Genomic DNA, 19,553 nt, shown 5'->3' with positions numbered 1-19,553 from the left:
CAGCTGACAGACCAAGCTATAGATGACTTCTTGCTTCTTGGACTGGCAGCAATAAAGGTGTGAGGATTTTGGAGCTATTATGTCCCTTGTGTAGCAGTATGTAGCCCTTGAGCCTAGATTTCTAAGATCAGAGGTACAATGTGTGAGGAAAGTGCACCTACGCTTTGGCATACTAGCCAGACATATAGTACCTCCTGGCAAGATATATCCCAGTTGTCAGCATTGCTGCAGCAGTGATTCAATGAACATAAATATTTTCTTGTCCACTTTAGAAGAGTTTGTGGGACCCTGATAAAGATTTATGTATAATTACTGTGAGAAATTGGGGACAGTGTTTCTCCACTTAATTTCTAAGCTGTGCTAAGTCTACATGTCCTCCGTTTGTCTGCATGGGCTTCACTAGGGGCTCTGGTTTCACCTTACAGCACAAATATGTACAAGTAGATGAACTAGTGATGTTCAAATTACTCCTAATTGTGTTCAGAGTACATACAAGTTTTTGTGTGTCCTAAGATGGACTGGAGTCCTGTCAGCGATAGAGTTATTTCCTGTCTTTCACTCTGGCTATCTACAATTCCGAATATGATAAAGCAGGTTTTAAAAATAAATCAGTGGGTGAATAAAAATTTTCCACATCCAGTATTGATTGTGGCTGCTATATTTGGTTATGTTGCAACTATAAGAAGCGGGTAACCATCTGCAAAGTCAGAGAGACTCAAGCTTCATTGCTCCACAGAGCACATCAATTCTAAAAACAAGACAGCATCGTCTCTAGCAAGGGTCGTCAGCACAATTCTGCTTAATTCAACTTATAAGGGACGCTTATACTGTATACTTAGTTCTTTCTATCTTTTCACAACAGTTTTCCTCCTGCCTTTATCTGATTATTCAATTTTCATGCAGCATCAGACTTTTCAGTTAATAGTCAATTAATAAAGTGATTTTTAAGCTTAACTCCCACAGCAGGTTTTGGTCCTTTGGACTCATCCTCACTTCATCAGTACCCCAAAGCACTCCATTTTTCCCCTTATTTGTTCACTGTTTCTTTCTCTTCTCTGGCAAATACCTGTGGAAACAAGCCACTATTGCCCCCTTACTAAGCATGATACATTTCTGAAATCAATAGCTTTGGTCTAATGTATGGCCTCCATTCATTTTTTCTAAAATTCTTACATTTTTGGATGCTTCCCAGATACAGCAGTAGCACAGTAAACATAGAAGAGTAAGGATTTAGATTTGAACACAGTATCAGTGCTGTTCATGTCTTATTCACCAACTCATCAAATGCAATACATGTCAAGACAGATTTATCTGGGCCCTCTTTGTTGTCGTAATTAAAGTTTGTTCCAACTCATTCGTACAGTATCTGTTTTTTAGTGAAATTTCCAAATATGGCTTGAGTTCAAAAATAATAAAAGTTTTTTAGCTACCTGAGTGTCCCTTTAATGGTGTTATTTTTTCAGTGTCTGGCTTTCATTATATCCCCCTCAAGCATAACATTTCTCACCATTTTCTTCCAGGTTATTTTTTCTTTTCTAAATTTATACACTGTCTTAAGCTGGACTAAACAAAAACTACTTCTCGTATTCTCTCAGCAACTATTGCAGTCCCAGTCATATGAACGGGTTTATATCACATAATCGAAATCCCAAAATATCGAACACAATAAGCTCGAACTTGGAATTTCGAAATGTGATATAATCGAAAGCTCAGAACAGCAAATTTTTTTTCCCAGGGAAAAAATTTGCTGTTCCGAGAAACACACACACACCACAAGCACACCAAAAAAAGTAATCCACACATATACACTTAAAATCCTACTTCTAACTCTACACTAAACCATGCTTACACTGCTATCTATCCACTTACCTTAACCCAAACCCTAACCCTAGGGTCCGTATCTATTGCACACTCACCTTACCCGCTCCCTAACCCTAAGGTCTGTAACTATCGCACACTCACACTCACCTTAGCCGCTCCCTAACTCTAAGGTCCCTAACTATCGCACACTCACCTTACCCGCTCCCTAACTCTAAGGTCCCTAACTATCGCACACTCACCTTACCCACTCCCTAACCCTAAGGTCCCTAATGATCACACACTCACCTTACCCACTCCCTAACCCTAAGGCCCCTAACTATCACACACTCACCTTACCTGCTCCCTAACCCTAAGTTCCCTAACTATCCCATTCCCACACTCACCTTAACCCATTCTGTTCACAGACTTACCATAACCCAGTCCATAACCTTCGCACCACAGTGGAGAAAATAGTGAAGCGGCAGAAACAGCCCACCGACTTCTTCGCTATTTTCAGCGTTCGCTGTTTTGGGTTCGATATTATAACATTCAATGTTTTACTCCTTCAATGTTATGATATAAACCCTTCCAACTCCCCATTCAAGCTTGTACAGAATATACCATTGATAAGTTATGCATAAACTAAGACAATGAAATATGGCATTGCAATTAAGCTATGACAAGTCTTAGTTTGTTGATTTCTTCCTACCAAAATAGTCCTCAAATTCCTAGGACTTTGCTTGTAGCAACATGTTCTTTTTCTTTCCATTTACATGGTTTGCAGGCACAGACCTAAGCCCCTAGCTTAAAGCTCCCTTCTCATGCCCTAATACCTTTCCTGATGCCAGAGCCGCTCATTGTAAAGGGGCAGTCATTCTCCAGTCTGAATAAATGTTCCCCATTACCTAGTCTGCATCCTCTTAAGACTTTTTCAAACTCCTTTTACTCTTTATTAAAATGAGTGTCCTGATTCAGCTCATAAGTCTAGTTGTTCAGCTAAGTAGCTGGTTAGCTATTATTCTCCTTTGCTCTCTCTACTCTGCTTACTGCACCTGCTTTTTAATTTATAAACTGTTTTTTTTGTCCAAACTACTACCATGCTTTTTCAAATACCCCCCGAAAACTAAAAAAAATCTTTAGTGTTACCAACTTATTTCAAAATTCATTTACTGAACTCTCCACAGACTGTTTATAGAAAGAATTCTGTGACACGGACAATAGAGAAACCGGACCCCCTTCCTTTGCCAACACTCAGTCAGTTTCTGTTGTGACAAGTATATTTCAATTCACCTTTATTAGCAAAGCCAGGCTCTGCTACTCAGTTTAATCAAACCTCTCCTTTCTATAATAGCATTTCCATTGGGTGGTGCCAAACAAACTGCAGAGACAGTAGTTTATTCATCTTTGCTTTACATCATTTTGCATTCGATATGTTATTGTATCTATTTTTGTTTTGCATGTATCATTTGGACTGTTGAAAATCACTGTTATTTTATATAAGGCTGCATCTAGAACTTTTGGAATCCTGCCCCCTCCCTTTTCTCCTCCAACTTTATCCACAAAGCCCCTCTGATAGTCATGAACAAAACCACCCTTGTAAATTGTGCGCTTACAAGGGGTAGGGACACAGTACTGCTGTGCTCTGACCCTTAAAATGGTCTAGATTGCTTTTTGTCAGCATTTGGTGTGCATAACATACACAGAGTACTCAGAGCTGCTATGCTATCCATCCACAGAATATTGGTTCCCCACCCTCTTACCCCCAAATCCAAGAGCATTGTGGTCTGTTTGATATAAGCATAGTGTGTTATTCCACTGTGCATCTTGCTGCTATTGTCCCTTCCTTGAGTACCAAGCATAATGCTACACAGCTCGGAATGCAGCGTGCAGTTCTGTGGGTCCCTTACCCCTACTGTTCTTCACCCCCACAGCTTTCTTTGATAATGACAGGTTTACACTGACATGACTGACTTATTCCTAAAATGTACAGTTCTCAGACAATGCAAGGAGACTGAACGTTTTAGGAATAAGTTAGTCATGTCAATGGGTACCTACAGTTTGGAAAAATTTTGCTAGGACACTAATGGTCCTTTGGATCAACAGACCAGTATTAACCTATGAGCCTATGAATCAGTACTCACATTACGTACAGTGCATTGAATTTAATTTTCCATGGACAGTATGATTGGAAGAGATTGTTTTCAAGAGCAAAGCTTCAGTCATCATTGTTTTACCAGTATAATACACTACTTTTATGAATGCATAGCTCCAAAAAAAATTTGTAATTCAGACAAAGGATATAATGTGTGATCCTTACAAACTGCAGGAAGTATTTAGAATGGTCCAAAACTACAGTTCACAATAGGCTTTAATCCCTTTATCTGTTTCATTTTGCAGTAGATGAAAAATGTTTGTCCCATACAATATAGTAGGATCATCAGACTTTAATTAACTGTCATGCAGTGGAATGCATATACCTCTACTAATACCATACAGTGGGAGCCACACGCTTTGGCTAATATCATAAAATGAAATCCAATTACCTCAGCTAACACCATAACGTATGATTCACATTTCTCCATTAATACTGTACTATACAGTGGGATCCCCAAATGTCAGCTAACACCATACCATAGGATCCACATACGTCAGCTAATAACATACAGAAAGATCCATATAACTCAGCTAATGTCATACTGTGAAATCTACATGCCTCAGCTAACATTATAGGTTGGGATCCACACACCATACAATGGGATCCACATGCTTCAGCTAATATCATACAAAGGGATCCACCTACCTCAGCTAAGACCATACAGTTGAACCCCCATACCTCAGCTAATACCATACGGCTGTATCCACATACATCAGCTAATACCATACAATAGGATCTATTTTCCTCAGCTAAGAACATGCAATATGATTCACATTAATACTAAACAGTGAAATGTCAGCTAATACCATACGGTAAGATCCACATACATCAGCTACAACATACAAAAAGATCCATATAATTCAGCTAATACCACACTGTGGAATCTACATGCTTCAGCTAATATTATACAGTGGGATCCACATACCTCAACTAATACCATGCTTCAGCTGATATCATACAATGGAATCCAGCTACCTCAGCTAAGACCATACAGTGGGATCCATAAACATCAGCTAATACTATACAATGGGATCACATTCTTCGGTTAATATCATAAAATGTGATCCAATTACCTCAGCTAACACCATAAAGTATGATTCGCATTCCTCCATTAATACTATACAGTGGGATCCACAAATGTCAGCTAATACCACACAGCAGAATCCACACACATCAGCTAATAACATACATTAGGATCCTTTTAACTCAGCTAATACCATACTATGGAATCTACATACTTTAACTAATATCATATATAGGAACCCACATAGCTCAGATAATATCATTCAGTGGGATCCACATACATCAGCTAATGCCACGTGGTGGCATTCACACACTTAGTTAATACCATACTGTGGGATCCACATTTCCCTAGCTAATAACATTCACTGAACTCATGTACCACAAGTAATACCATTCAATGGGATCCATATACCTCAGTTAAGGACTCCACATCACTAGTTATGCTAAAATGTGTCCATTAGTGAGTAACAGCTATTTCCTAATTTGAGCATGGAGTACAGGTTAACAGAATGTACACATCTGTATCAGTTACACCTGCCCCTTTATTTTGTCGTTATTTGTGTCTTATTTCACCAGATGATGCTACTCTTACATTGCAGGGTGTATTTAATTCAGCAAATGTCCCAAGCATTATCAGGGATTATCTTTATTTGCCCAATGAAAATCCCTGCAGCTATACTCCTTTCCATATAATCCCAAAGTGACGATGGACACTACCAGCATTAGGTGTCATGTTTTACTAATGATGTGGGTAGTGCAATTTCCTGTAGTAACTCACATTTTATTTTCATACTTGTCACATATGTAGGGAAGAGGTCAGATTATGTCAAATGCAGTTTATCAAACTTTGGGAATTTTACTGCCAGTGAGTTATATGTTTTTCTTGCTACAGTTTTAGTAAAGGGCGAGCACTCATTTGGAGATTCTGGTCTTGATACCTAAAATAGGCAGTACCTACCACACAGACACATCAGAATAATAACTGCTATAAACTATACTACATACCAAATCTATAATAACTTATCTATCTGCTGGTCAACCATCCCTATGTCTGATGTCTCACTTATTTGTTTACTTCTGAGAACAGATGTGATTAACTGGATGACCAATCTTTTGTTAGAATAACTGAAGAAGATAGAAAAATAAAATTCCTGAAGACTTTGTCACTCTGTTTGCTGAACACTTCAAATATTGGGGAATTGCTAGTAAACTTATGCACAGACTCTGCATGTACAAAGACTCTGTTGTATGCTGTCTCCATTTGTGTCATCCTCCAGTCCACTAAAAGCACCATAACCCAAGTGAAGAAGAGATGAAGCTGCAGAGCATATATGCATGACTGCACATATGCATACCTCTAGCATCCCTGTAGTGCTGCCCTTTGCCACTATCTAGGTGGGAAAAATAAAATGAATGAGGCATCTTACTGAAACATCTTTACTGCTTGTTTGATAGTTTGATGAGAGTGGCGAAAAAACAATGCCAGGTAAAACATAACCATAGTGACAATGAAACTACCAAACCCTGGAAGCAGAGACTTCCATAGGCTACATGTTTAAGAGGCTGAGACATGCAGAGAAAGCTACAGCAGCAACTGAACTGCAACTAAACTTAAGACAAAAAAGTGGATGCCTGCAATGCGAGCACCAGACAAAAAATTCCTAGTTGTAGCACCTAGTGGTGCACTGTTTGTGTATTATCTATTTCTGTATTTCCAGAAATAGGTTAACTCTTTGATGGACATTTTGTTAACTTTCATTTTGTTGACAGTTTCTTGAAAATGCCATCTCTATGAACTGGTCACAGCAAGAGAGATTTCTCCCTATCGCTGTGTTGCAATGACCCCAGGGTCTATAATAGTGCCAGGGATACTGCTGGTACATCTCCTACATCAGAGGTACAGAAACAAGAAAGCAAACTCATCAATAAATAAATAAAAAGAATGTATATGTATAACATTAAACACCTATGAGAAAACACTACTAAAACTGCTACAGGAGGACTTTTGATTTTCATTCCATGACTGGAGCAAGAGGCCTCCAGGGTCAGGTAGTGGGTCACAAACAGAACAAAATATTCTGACAAATATCAGCTCTGATAGCACTTTAGGGCATTGGAAGTCCTCTGGCAATGAGGTGTGGAGTCACATAGAACTTCTTACAACTAACTGCTGCAAGTGTAACATTAGTCACATTCTTGAAAGTAATGTAGCATGCCTGTGTGCTATGTTATGCCTGACATAAATTCCAGGAAGGAATACAGCAGTACTTAAAACTATTCTGTGTATGAAGAACATAGATCATATATCTTTAGTGAGGTGCTGGTGAAAGATAGCAACAGAAAAAAAAAACAATGCTTGAAGTATTTAGCAGGTTAGAGACCCTAATTTTGGACTTCATTTGAATACTGGGAAAATTACAGGTTATTTTTGATAGTGTTTTTTTACAAGTAACCCGATTCAAAATAAAATATAATAAATCTCATCCATCCAGCTGAGAAAAAAATACAAAAATGGGATCAGTGCTTCGAGCTCTTTTACCATAATATAGAAATGAATGACCCACTATCCCAGGAAAAGGGAGCCAGTGACTCAAAAACTGTAGCACTTTCTGTGAACATAAAGGGAAGCACGTCTAGATGCAGAGTATGCTGGGAAGTCCCCTTCATCCTCAAACGAGAACATTTTATAAGCCTCACTACACATAGATGACAATTAGATACAGATAGAAGCACTTCAGAAAATGAGTGCTCCATGAACTTTAAACCACTGTATGACACTCTTAAAGCAACAGCGTTTGGCACAGGGACCGAGTATTCATTTGTCATGCTACAAACACAGACTTGAGAATGGGCCCTAGAGAGGAGGACAACAAGAGCTGCAGAATTCGAGAGCGAAGATCTACTTTATTATTCAGTGGGGTAGATTTGCATTGCAAAGCCATGTACCTGCAGCCTAGTAACGCCTGCAAATTAGCACCTCTGGCAGTGTCACCAGTTCTGGAAGTTTTCTAAAACTGTAAGAGATTGCAGATAGGTGTTCATGCATTCACCACAGCATTTCTGTAGACAACACAGAAATTAGGAGAAAAAGACACCAAGGTCTCAATGTAAATTCCATACCCTTCTAGTCAAGCAACAAAAAAGGAGGAGTGGTTACATTTATGTGTATCGGCAGACTGAAGTGATGGTAGAAAAAGTGTGAGTGGGAGTCAGTGAAGTAAAACCCCGAAAATGGGGAAAAACAGTTGTAATCAAGAGTTTTAAAAAGAATTTTGCTGAAAATAAGAACATCTAGCAACCAAGTAAAGAAAACGTCATTGGGGTCAAAATTATGGAAAAAGTATCTGAAAGGATGGAATTAATATGTAATGTGAAAGGTTACATTATGAAGTTGGAGGAGTCACAGACTGAGATAGAACTAGAAAACAGTGGAGTAGTGTTGTGGGCTGGGAGGAGCATGAGGACAAGTTAAAGGATGAGACACTGACATCCAGCAATTAGTGAAGCGAATTAAGGTTTTGAGTTAGAAACAGTCTGCTTCCAAGTAATCAGGAATACAGGGTTTGATACCCTCCACCTTCATTTGACTACTGTGTGACTTTCAGCAAGTTACGTCACCAGATAGTGCTCTCAGGTCACCCCTGAAAAGGGATGCATGTCCAGTGGACTTACCCAGTTAACAAATTCATTAGATTAGAATTATTAAACATGATGAAGGTTATACATTTGTAAAGGGTATTGACATTATATGAGTATTTCATAGTTTTTATGCAACAGCACACTGTGGGAAACCAGTTTTTGCACTGGCTTGAGCAGAACTTAGTGTAGGAGGGAAGGGTACAGTTAAATTAACCAGTAGGGTTTAGAAAGGTTTAGTCTGTGAAACACATAAACACATATGAAGAGTACAATGGCAGGAGATGCTGGTGGGATTCCCAGTGATTCTTATAAGTTGGTAAGATTAGAAGTGTATGAAGGTGTGCTCAATGTATTTAATGATGTTATAACCAAAGGGATCCCATAGGTATCTATGACAGAGGCTACTATTGTTACTAAGGTAGTTTTGCCTAATGGTAGGCGGGATCAAGAGGATCTTGCTAACGTCTGGCCCAATTTCTCTTTGTAATACTGATGTTGAGATCTTTACTAGGGTGTTTGCAGCTCAGTTTCAGAGGGTGATACCCAGACTGGTAGAACGAGATTAAGAAGGTTTTGTGAAACATAGGTCACTAAAGAACTATTAGAATCAGAATGAGAATCAGAATCACATTTATTGGCCAAGTAAGGAATTTGACTCTGGTTTCAAGTATGAATTACATAAATGACATGCATACAACTATTAAGGACAAGACAAACAACATACATGCAACTATTAAGAGCAAGTCAAAAAAGTAAATATACATATACATTTACATACAAGGTGCAAAGTGCAACTCAGTGCAAGAAATACTAAAATAAACTCTGAAAGAAACAAGTATTAACAATATGTAAACAATACTGCAGAATCCTTGGAGGATTGAGAAAAAGAATACCCTAACCTAATAAATTAGTTAACCATTTATGAATTTGATGGCCTGTGGAAAAAAAATATTCTTATATCTGCTTGTTTTGGTGCGTATTAATCTGTAATGCCAAGTTGATGGTGTGTGTAGACTTTCGGCTTTACCTGGTTAGGGGTCGCCACAGCGGAACTCTGGTCTGCTCATGATTGGCAGTGGATTTTTACGATGCTGTGTTGCCAGCCCGATGCCCAACCTTCAACGAAGGTATGCCCATTCACGCTTGCACCTACCTGCATGTCTTTAACGTCACTCAACCGCGGGGAGGACATGCAGACTCCACACAATAGTTCAAAAAGGGAATGTGAAGGGTCAGTGATGATCGTTCCTGCCCTTTCCATGATTCTGGAATAGTAGAGGTCCTATAAGGAGGGCAAACTAGCACCAACGATATTTTTGGCAGACCTAACTATTCAATGTAAACTATTTTTGTCATGATTTGACAGAGATCCAAAACACACTGTTACAGATGAGCTGAGAACAGACTCAATGACTGCTGTATAGAACTGAATCAACAGTCCCTGTGGGGAGGTTGAACTTTATCAGCTGTCGCAGAAAGTACATTTGCTGTTATTCCTTTTTTATGATGGACCCTACATTGGTCTCCCACTTCAAGTCCCGGGAGATTATAGATCTCAAAAACTTGAAGGATTCCACAACTGACACAGCAGTATTAAATATAAAGAGGGGGGATAATATTGTAGTACCACTCCTAAAGTCCACTGTCATCTCCAGAGTTTTAAGAGTGTTCAGTTCCAGATTATTCTAACTACACCAAAGGGCCAGCTGCTCAATCTCCCATCTGTATGCAGACTCATCACCATTCTTGATGAGACCGATGATAGCTGTATCATCTGCATATTTAATATGTTTGACAGAGGGGTCCTTAGAGGTGCAGTCATTAATGTAGCGGGAGAATAGCAGTGGGTAGAGCACATATCTCTGGGGGCACCTGTATTGATCATGGGATAGCTAGATGTAAATTTCCTCAGTTTGATCTGCTGTTTCCTATTGATTAGAAAATTGGTGATCCATTGACAGGTGGAAGCAGAAACGGAAAGCTGGGAGAGTTTCAAGTGAAGAAGTTCTGGAATTATTGTATTAAATGCAGAGCTGAAATCCACAAACAGAATCCTTGTATATGTCCCTGGGTTGTCAAAACGTTGCAAGATATAGTGCAGGCCCATATTAACTGCATCATCCACTGACCGGTTCTCTTGATAAGCAAACTAAGGCGGTAAAATAAGGGAGTTGTAATATCCTTCAAGTAAGCTAACAACAGCCTTTCAAACGTTTTCATAACCACCAATGGCTTGTTTGAAACATAAGGGAACTTCACACAGCTCTAATGATTTATTACAAATCTGAGTAAAAACAGGAGCCAGTTGATCAGCACAGGTTTTTAAACAGGAAAGTGAAACCCCTTCTGGACCAGCTGCTTTCTTAATTTGCTGTCTTTTAAAAAATTATACACATCCTCTTCAGAGATAATTAATGCAGGCTGAATGTGAGAATGTATGGAAGAGAGAGTCATGTAAGTCTGAACACTGACAGAGCTGGTAACAGTGTCATTTGTAGCCTCAGGCTTATCAAACCTGCAGCAAAAAGCATTCAAGTCATCAGCCAGCTGGTAACTAGCTGCAGTGTAGGGGCATGGTTTCCAGTAGTTTGTAATGTTTTGTAGATCTTTCCACACTGATGCAGGATCGTTGTGTTTTTTCAGCTTTTCAGAATAGTTCTTTTTAGCCACTTTGATTTCTTTTGTCAGTTTGTTCCATGCCTGCCTAAAAAGTGTTCTATCCCCACTTCTATAGGCATCTTCCTTGTCTTGACGAAGCTGCTTATGCTTAGCAATAAGCCATTATTATTATTATTATTATTATTATTATTATTATTAGTATTATTAGTGGTTGTTGCTGATCTTTACAGCATGGGCAGAGAATAGGCCGTGATGAGCAGAGGTAGTGTTAATGGATATTTAAAAGGCCATGATGAGCAGAGCTAGTTTTAATGGATATTTAAAAGGCCTTCAATGCTTTAAGTTGGGAACTTTACTGACTACTATGGAACAGATTGTAGGGAGTGGTTCAGATCTTAGAGCTAATGCAGCTTTGTATATGGAACTCAAAGCACAAATACTGGTGAATGGGGGCTATCTCTGATAAAGAGATACTACAAAGGAAGGTGGCAGAGATGTATCTCACTAGCAATCTTCTTGTTTGCAATGAAGATGCTGGCATTGAAAATAAAAGTGTATTATGAAGAGATAGAACATTTAGGAAAAAGAAGCAGTCTGAGCCTATTTGTTGATGACTGTACTCTATAGTGATCCTGTTAGAGGAAGACAGAAGTTGCATAGACATGCTGATTTACCTTTTTTGTCAGGGGAGCACTATTTGTACTTGAGAATAAAAGTGTAGACATCTGGGTCAAGATCCAAAGATTCAAACTTAGGAAATGGGATTAGATTAAGCTAATGGAAAAGTTAAGTACGTCACTAGACAGATTGTCACAAGCAGTTACCTCCTTAGGGCAAGGTTGTCAGTTATTAAACTGATGGTGCCTCCATGATGCTTTATTTGTTGTGACATATAATAATGAAACCCAAGGATACATTAATAGAAGATGCATAAATGGTTTGTGATCAAGTTATGTTAAAAATGTGAAAAGTAGCCTAGAGAAAGGCAGACTGAGGAATGATAAGGCAAGGGTAGGATGGTGAATGTCTTATTTTAGGAGATCTGCAGTGTTGGTTAATTTTAATTCCAAGCTTTATACAGATGAAATATAAAAAATGAAGATTGGGCTGTTCGGATAAGGATGAGATGAACAGGAGTAAGCATCTACATGATAGGATGGAGCAGAACCATAACTAGGTCATTTTGCATCCTATATAGAGAAGTTCCATGAACTTGCACCCCTTCAAGGAACAACAATAGGTCTTTCTAACGCTGAAAGAAAAATAAATAAATAAACAAACAAACAAACAAAGAAGTAACAAATTTAAGAAGCAGCTTGCTAATATTAAATCACCACATTCAGTCATGACTGCATGTGCATTAATGGCAATCATTTACCTCACTCTTGCAAATCGTACCTCCTAACATCTTGCTTCTAGGACATTCACCCCCTTCACCCCACCCAAGCTATGGTTTTGGGATAGAAGATAACTCATAAGGAGTTTTGAAAGAGAATGAGAAAGGAGGAAAGGCAGGCTCAGAGGGAGCATTGTAGAGCTGAGAATGTGAAGGGACTGGAAGTATGTAAGGTTTACAAGAGAGCTCTTGAGATGCGGGGCAGAAAGGGTTTGAAATATATAGAACATTTGGTAGAGGTGCAAGGAAGTGATGAATTGATTAGTCTTAATTCAGCAGTCCAAGTATTGGGGTTGAAGACCAGGTATTGCTTGTTGTATAGGTTGATTGGCATGGGGTGAAGAGAAGGTATAAATATGTAACAGTAACAAAGAGAGAAAGAGTGAATGATTTTGGATTTGGGCAGTGAATGACCCTGGATAGAGAAAGGCAGGATTGAGATGGCTGGGCAATAAACACATGGTGGGAGTATAGGGTTTGTACCTGATCTATGGAGTTTGGGGGGGAAATGATAGATACAGGTGTATGAGGTAAAGCCAAAAAAAATTGCTTTTCTGGATTTTTGGAATTAATTATGGGAAGAGTTGGATACAGATGTAAGAACAGAATTGTAGTGGGTAGTAGGTCTGGTTAAAAAGTAAATAGCTCAAAACTGAAGTCATCTAAGATTTTGTTTTATGATTGTTTGAAAACGAAAAGGTAGGCAAGGGAGTTAGCTGGAAGTGTAAACAGACAACAAATGGGTGAGAGGCTGAGGAGAACGTGGGGGGAGTGGTTTTAATATGACAATGAGTACGTAAGAGTAGTGCAGGATTTAAAGAGAAGCAACGAGGAGCAGAGTGTAGTATTAACGGATGAGGGAGGAAGGGGCATTTCAGTAAAAAAGTCATATTTAAGTGAAGGGTAGTTTATAAGCATGGCAAGCATGTCTTCTGGAAGGGCACCTCAATGGAACTGTGTTTTCCTTTCCAGATTCCATTGAAACTATTGGAATAAAATCTGCCGAGGTCAGTTATAAGAAGAACAAAAGTAAACTTCATTAAAGAAAAGGTGATATTAAAAGACTGAACTGTGCAATCTGTGGGGTGTTATAATGTAACTAATTATGAGGCTTACTAGGATAAGTTGCATATTGCATTATAACTTCGGGGGTGCTTATTGTGTAAGAGGCAAAGAGGTGTGACCCGTTTTGATTTTTTGAGTTTCTAATTTTTTTCTAATTTTATATAGTTATATATCTATCTATAAATATATATCAATATATATATATATATATCTATATATATATATGTGTATGTGTGTGTGTGTGTGTATATATGTGTGTGTGTATATATATATATATATATATATATATATATATATATATACATGTGTGTGTGTGTGTGTGTGTGTGTGTGTGTGTATATATATATATATATATATATATATATATATATATATATATGTATATATATATAAAATATTGAAAGTAATAGGAAGAAACAGAGGAAAATATGAAAATAATAACTGCTGTTGATATGGTAGTACTTCAGAAGAAATGCCACTCTGCAAGGGGCAGATTTGGGTATATGTCTGGACTGTGAGAGGTTTATAAGTGGCATAAAAAAGGTAACCACAACCTCTAACCTGAATATTTAGCTGCCCACTATACAGTGAGTGAATATCCATACAGGAAGAGGTGAGACAAGTGAGACAGGGAAGCATAGTTAAGAAACAAGGACACAGCTTTGAATGTACTTCTGAATACTGGCAGTATGGCTTACTGGGTCAGGATAAATGATGACCCTACCTTCTTGGGCTGAGTCTGATTCCAACAACCTCCATATGCACAATGTGTAAATGACCTGGTCTGGGCACTGCTGCCAAGTCATGCATGAAGAGAGTTTTTTCACTGTGAGATTTATTTCATAAAAAAATAAAATAAAACAAGGAAAAATATATACATACACAGCTGCATAGCAAAATAAATTGTGAGCCCTAGCCTATTGGGTGAAAAACATAAAAAGAAATAAATACAAAAAGTAACGGTGATATTTTACAACTGAAAAGATCTGCACTATCAACAATGTGTGTACAATTAGCGTTACTATCCGTGGCATCTATCTGTAGTAAATCAAGTAACTGTAAAACAGACACTGGTGCAAGGAAAACTATTGAGTCGCCATTATATTCCAAGGACTTGTGGAAGGTGTTCCTTAGAAAAGTAGGGACATTTTCACATATGATACTTATTTTAGACATAAGTTACACTGAGGGAATTAGTACTGAAAATGTTGTTGTTAAACTCATATTAAATAAAATGCAACTTCATTGAGAAAGCACATTAAACATTCTTCATAATCATAGTACACAATGCATGCCAACAATATGAGGCTGAAAGCATATACCAAATTGTTACGTACTTCACAAACGTGTATGTAACCCATTCTAAAAGACTACTTCACAATCCATAGACTAGCAGTAGTAGTTGCATATAAATGTATTCAATTCATACCTGTTGTCAAAGAATTTAATTCAAAAGGTGCACCACCTACATACAGACATACTCTGTTATCATGTTCCACAGTCAAAGATGAATAAGAAGCAATGATATATAAGCGAGAAACATTATGGGATGCACCATCATATAAGTAATTACATAATAACATCAGCCTCAGGACAGGTTGTGTATCACTGCCACACATGGCAATGCTTCTGATCTACAGGATTATCTACATCACTCTCCCACCGTCAACAGCTAGACCATTACTGTATGGATGCACAAATGTTAAATAGTCTGTGTAATTTGTTCAAGGAGATGGAGGAATACAGAGGTAGAGGTCAGCCAATGCCACTGCAAGCAAGAATAATAAAGGCAGTGATGACACTGGCAACTGGAACCTTCCAGAGCCCATTTGAGGTTTCTACTGAGATACAGGCTGAGAATGGCAGAAAGCATCAAGCCGTTTTTATGTGACATATAGGAAGTATGTATTAGGTGTTTTTAAAAAAATTGCTTAATGTAGCTAACAGTAAATGTATTCATACACACAATCAATACAATAACTTAGTGAACTATACTTTTTTATTTTTTATTTATTTATTGATGTATTTATTTATTGATTTATTTATTTATTTATATCTATATCAATTTTGAACATTTACTGTTATCAATTTATATCAAGTGCCAAGGGATATTTCATCTAAGCGTGAAAATCACGTACAAATCATGTATGCATTTTTTGTGTATTTTGTATGTGTTTTTATGTACTTATTATGCACTTTTTATGTGTGTAACATTTTTATATGTGAATTATTTATGTATACTTTCCTATATACCCAGACTGATTAAGTGGTTTTATGAATTTGGGTAATATTTAGTATTGAGTTATTTGGAGCGCAATGCATTACGCTAACAATGCATGCTTTGCATAATATGTTTTCAGTTTTCAAGTTTCAGGGTTGATATCACTTTAAACATTTGAATAAGCCAAAGGCGCCAAAATGATATGAGTATGTATAAAAGCAGCTAGTTACATCAATATTGTAGTTCTGATGAAGTCTGCATATTGTCAGATGAAAGCGCTTAACTCATCTAGTTTTATACGTTGTAAAAAGTTGTGTGTATTTGGCATTGAAGTAATTCAGTGGAGTATTTTATATTTGAGAAATAAACTGATCTCTGTTCCAGCCAAGGAGTGGTTGTGCCGTCCTGTACTACATTTTTGTGGGATTATGTTGTAGGGTTTGTAGATTCTATTGACTGTTGCGGTGGTATGGAGGGTTCCAATGACGTCTCTCAGGCTGTATCGGACAGGGAAGAACTTAGTAAACTCCAGAACTCAGAACTGAGAGAGGAGATGTCACGTCTGACTGCATTAGTCGGGCGTTCCGTAGCAGCATTCACTACTACGGTGGTTTCGCATTCTACTGAAGCTGTTGAAACTGTTGATTTACAGCAGGAATTACCGGCAGGGTTTGAAACACGTCCTGGTAACAACAAGGAAATACATTCACAAATAGACACGAGTTCGCCTTGTGTCATACCCAATGGACAAAGGCAACCTACAAGAGACAGAATTGTCTCATTACATCGTTTATCGAAAGAACTGTCATACAATCATGGTAGAGATACCAGTAAGAACTCGCTTAATGAGTTCACTTTTGATTTTAGTTTGTTTCATGTTAACAATGAAGCGGAGAGGCTGGGAGCAAGACCAAAACGCCCAATGACAACAAAAACATATGCTGGTGTATCAAAGGTGCAAGTGGACACTTTTAAAGGTACCCATTGTCATGTAAACAATTCTAGCCTTAAAATAGGCAAACATCATAAAAGTGGTAGAATTACTACAAGTGGACATGATAGAATTAATACAAAAACTACTAAAGGAACTGTTGGTGATTGTTTTGAATGTTTTTTAAAGGATGATTATGAATTCACAAAATATAATAGAACGGATAGTGTGGTTGATTATTGTAAAAAGGACAATAATGTGTACATTAAAGACATGATTCACACGTTAGGTAAAAAATTATTGACCATTAAGAATGCGAAAATTGAAAATGCATATTTTACCAAATGTATGACCTTAAAAATAGTCCCTAAAGGTATTAGATTTTTTAAAATACCTATGGGAGTGGAAATAGACATGAAAACCATGACTGAATTTAATTTATTTGACAGTTTTGGCTATAATTATATGAGTTTGTTAATTAAAAAGAACGATGAAAAAATAACATCTTTAATTTATGAGGTGGACAAATTAAATCAGGAAATTGTGACACATGAACAATTTGTAGAATGGACTGAGTTATATGAGAGACAATTTACCTTAACGGACCAAAAAGCTAATAATATATTTAATAGGAAAGGAAGGAAAATTGTGCGTGATTTGGACCAATACACTAATCACAGAGCCTATATTTGGCCCAAGGGTAGAAGTGAAGGAGAAAAGGGTAGACATTATAGAGGTGATGAGACCATGATAGAGAGAGAAGGGAGTTTTCTTGCAGGCAGATATGCACCCCCACCAAGAGAGACATACACACCCTGGAACTGGAGAAAGAGATAGTAGTAATTGAGAATGACATTGGTGATGTTGATAATGATCTTAGGATGAATGATGTTATAGATCAATTAGCTGTCTCAGTAAGTAGCGAAGTAAATGAGGGTAGTGAGGAAAATTTTGGATCCAAAAAAGTGACCAAAATCATTTCTACTTACAATGGTTTTAAAGTGTTTAACTATACCAACATGGTTATCACAGAGGATTTTTATAAATTGTTTTCCAAAGGAATGAAGTTTATACTCACAGTTGATATCAATTTAGTGGACATCATTACTGATGTGAAATTATTTTGTCGTAGACTTAATTTAGCAATACAGTTTGAAAATGAGGATTTAGACAAGGCAGGTGGTAGTAGCAGAAGTACTAATATACTTAAGAAAAAGAGTACGTATATGCCTCAGAGTAATCCCATTATAGCAAATTTTGAAAAAATTGTCAGTCAAGAAATTTACAGTCTTTACAAGACTCAGAACATGGAACACAGAAAGGACAGTAACGACAATTTAACTACAGGGGAGCGAGAGTGTTTAAAAACTCTCATTAACAACCAAGAAGTGAGGGTTATGAAACCCAATAAAGGGGGTGGGATCGTAATATATAATAAGTTGGAATATATAAATGAAATATACAACATTTTATATCAATCGGGTAAATACGAGACCATCTCCCTTAATGAAATTAATATTGGATACAGACATATAGACCTAGCCTTAGAAGAATATCTTATTGACCATAGAATTACGCAGGAGGTATACCAGTATTTGAAGGTTGAATATCCCACACTGGCTACCATTGTGGGAATTCCAAAGATACATAAGAATTTGGAAAATCCCCCATTTAGAACCATCATATCTGGCAGCAAATCCAAAACTTTTCCTTTGGGTGTTGCTATAGATAGATGGGTCAAACCAGTGTATAATAATATATTACACTTGATTAAAGATTCTTGGGTGTTTCTTAGTAAATTAACTTCTAACATTTGGAATAGGAAGCTTATTTTTATTACAATAGATGTAATAGATCTTTTTTCATGCATCCCTAAAGAAATAGGTTTGGAATATTTTAGTAACAGCTTGAGAAAATGTTCAAACTTGGAGTGGGACAAGATTTGTCTGATTACTGATATGATGGGTCTAGTACTGGACCACAATTATATACATTTTGAGAATGAATTTTTCAAGCAAAAAACAGGAGTAGCCATGGGAGCGTCATGCGCCCCTATATTTAAAAATTTGGTAATGCTTGAATGGGAGACAGAATTCTTATTTAGTAGTGAATATTATAAATATGTCAAATATTACACGAGATTCTTAGATGATCTATTTGTTTTATGGGACGGACCTATTCACCTTATAGATCCTTTCATCATATACCTTAACAAGACTATGAGTTTTTTAAAATTTACTTACAATTACAATGCAAACGGTATAGCATATTTAGACACCTACATTAGTCATGGAGAAAATGGTTTTGTATCCAGTATATATAGAAAGGAGACGTTCTCAAACGATTATTTAGAGTTCAACAGTAACCATCCAAAACATGTGTTTAAAAATATATATAAAGGGCAGTGTATTAGGGCTGCCCGAATGTCATCAACGAAGGATATTATGTTACATGAAATTCAGTATATTAGATCCATGTTTAGTGTCAGGGGTTACCCTGAACATTTACTTACTGATGTGGCTAGATATATCAGTTCAGAATGGGGTATAAAGTACAAACCCCCTATTAGGAAATTCAACTGTTATTTCATTGTATGGTAATAAAGACAACAAGGAGCAAACACATAGGGTATGTGTATTAATGTATTCTCCAGTGGCAAAATTGATAGAGAATATTGTAAAACAGCATTGGAAAATGATAGTGA

The sequence above is a fragment of the Protopterus annectens genome, chromosome 9.part0 (assembly GCF_019279795.1).
Source record: "Protopterus annectens isolate FY-2018-M chromosome 9.part0, PAN1.0, whole genome shotgun sequence".
NCBI classification, from domain to species: Eukaryota; Metazoa; Chordata; order Ceratodontiformes; family Protopteridae; genus Protopterus; species Protopterus annectens.
Note: the sequence above shows the minus strand (reverse complement) of the source record.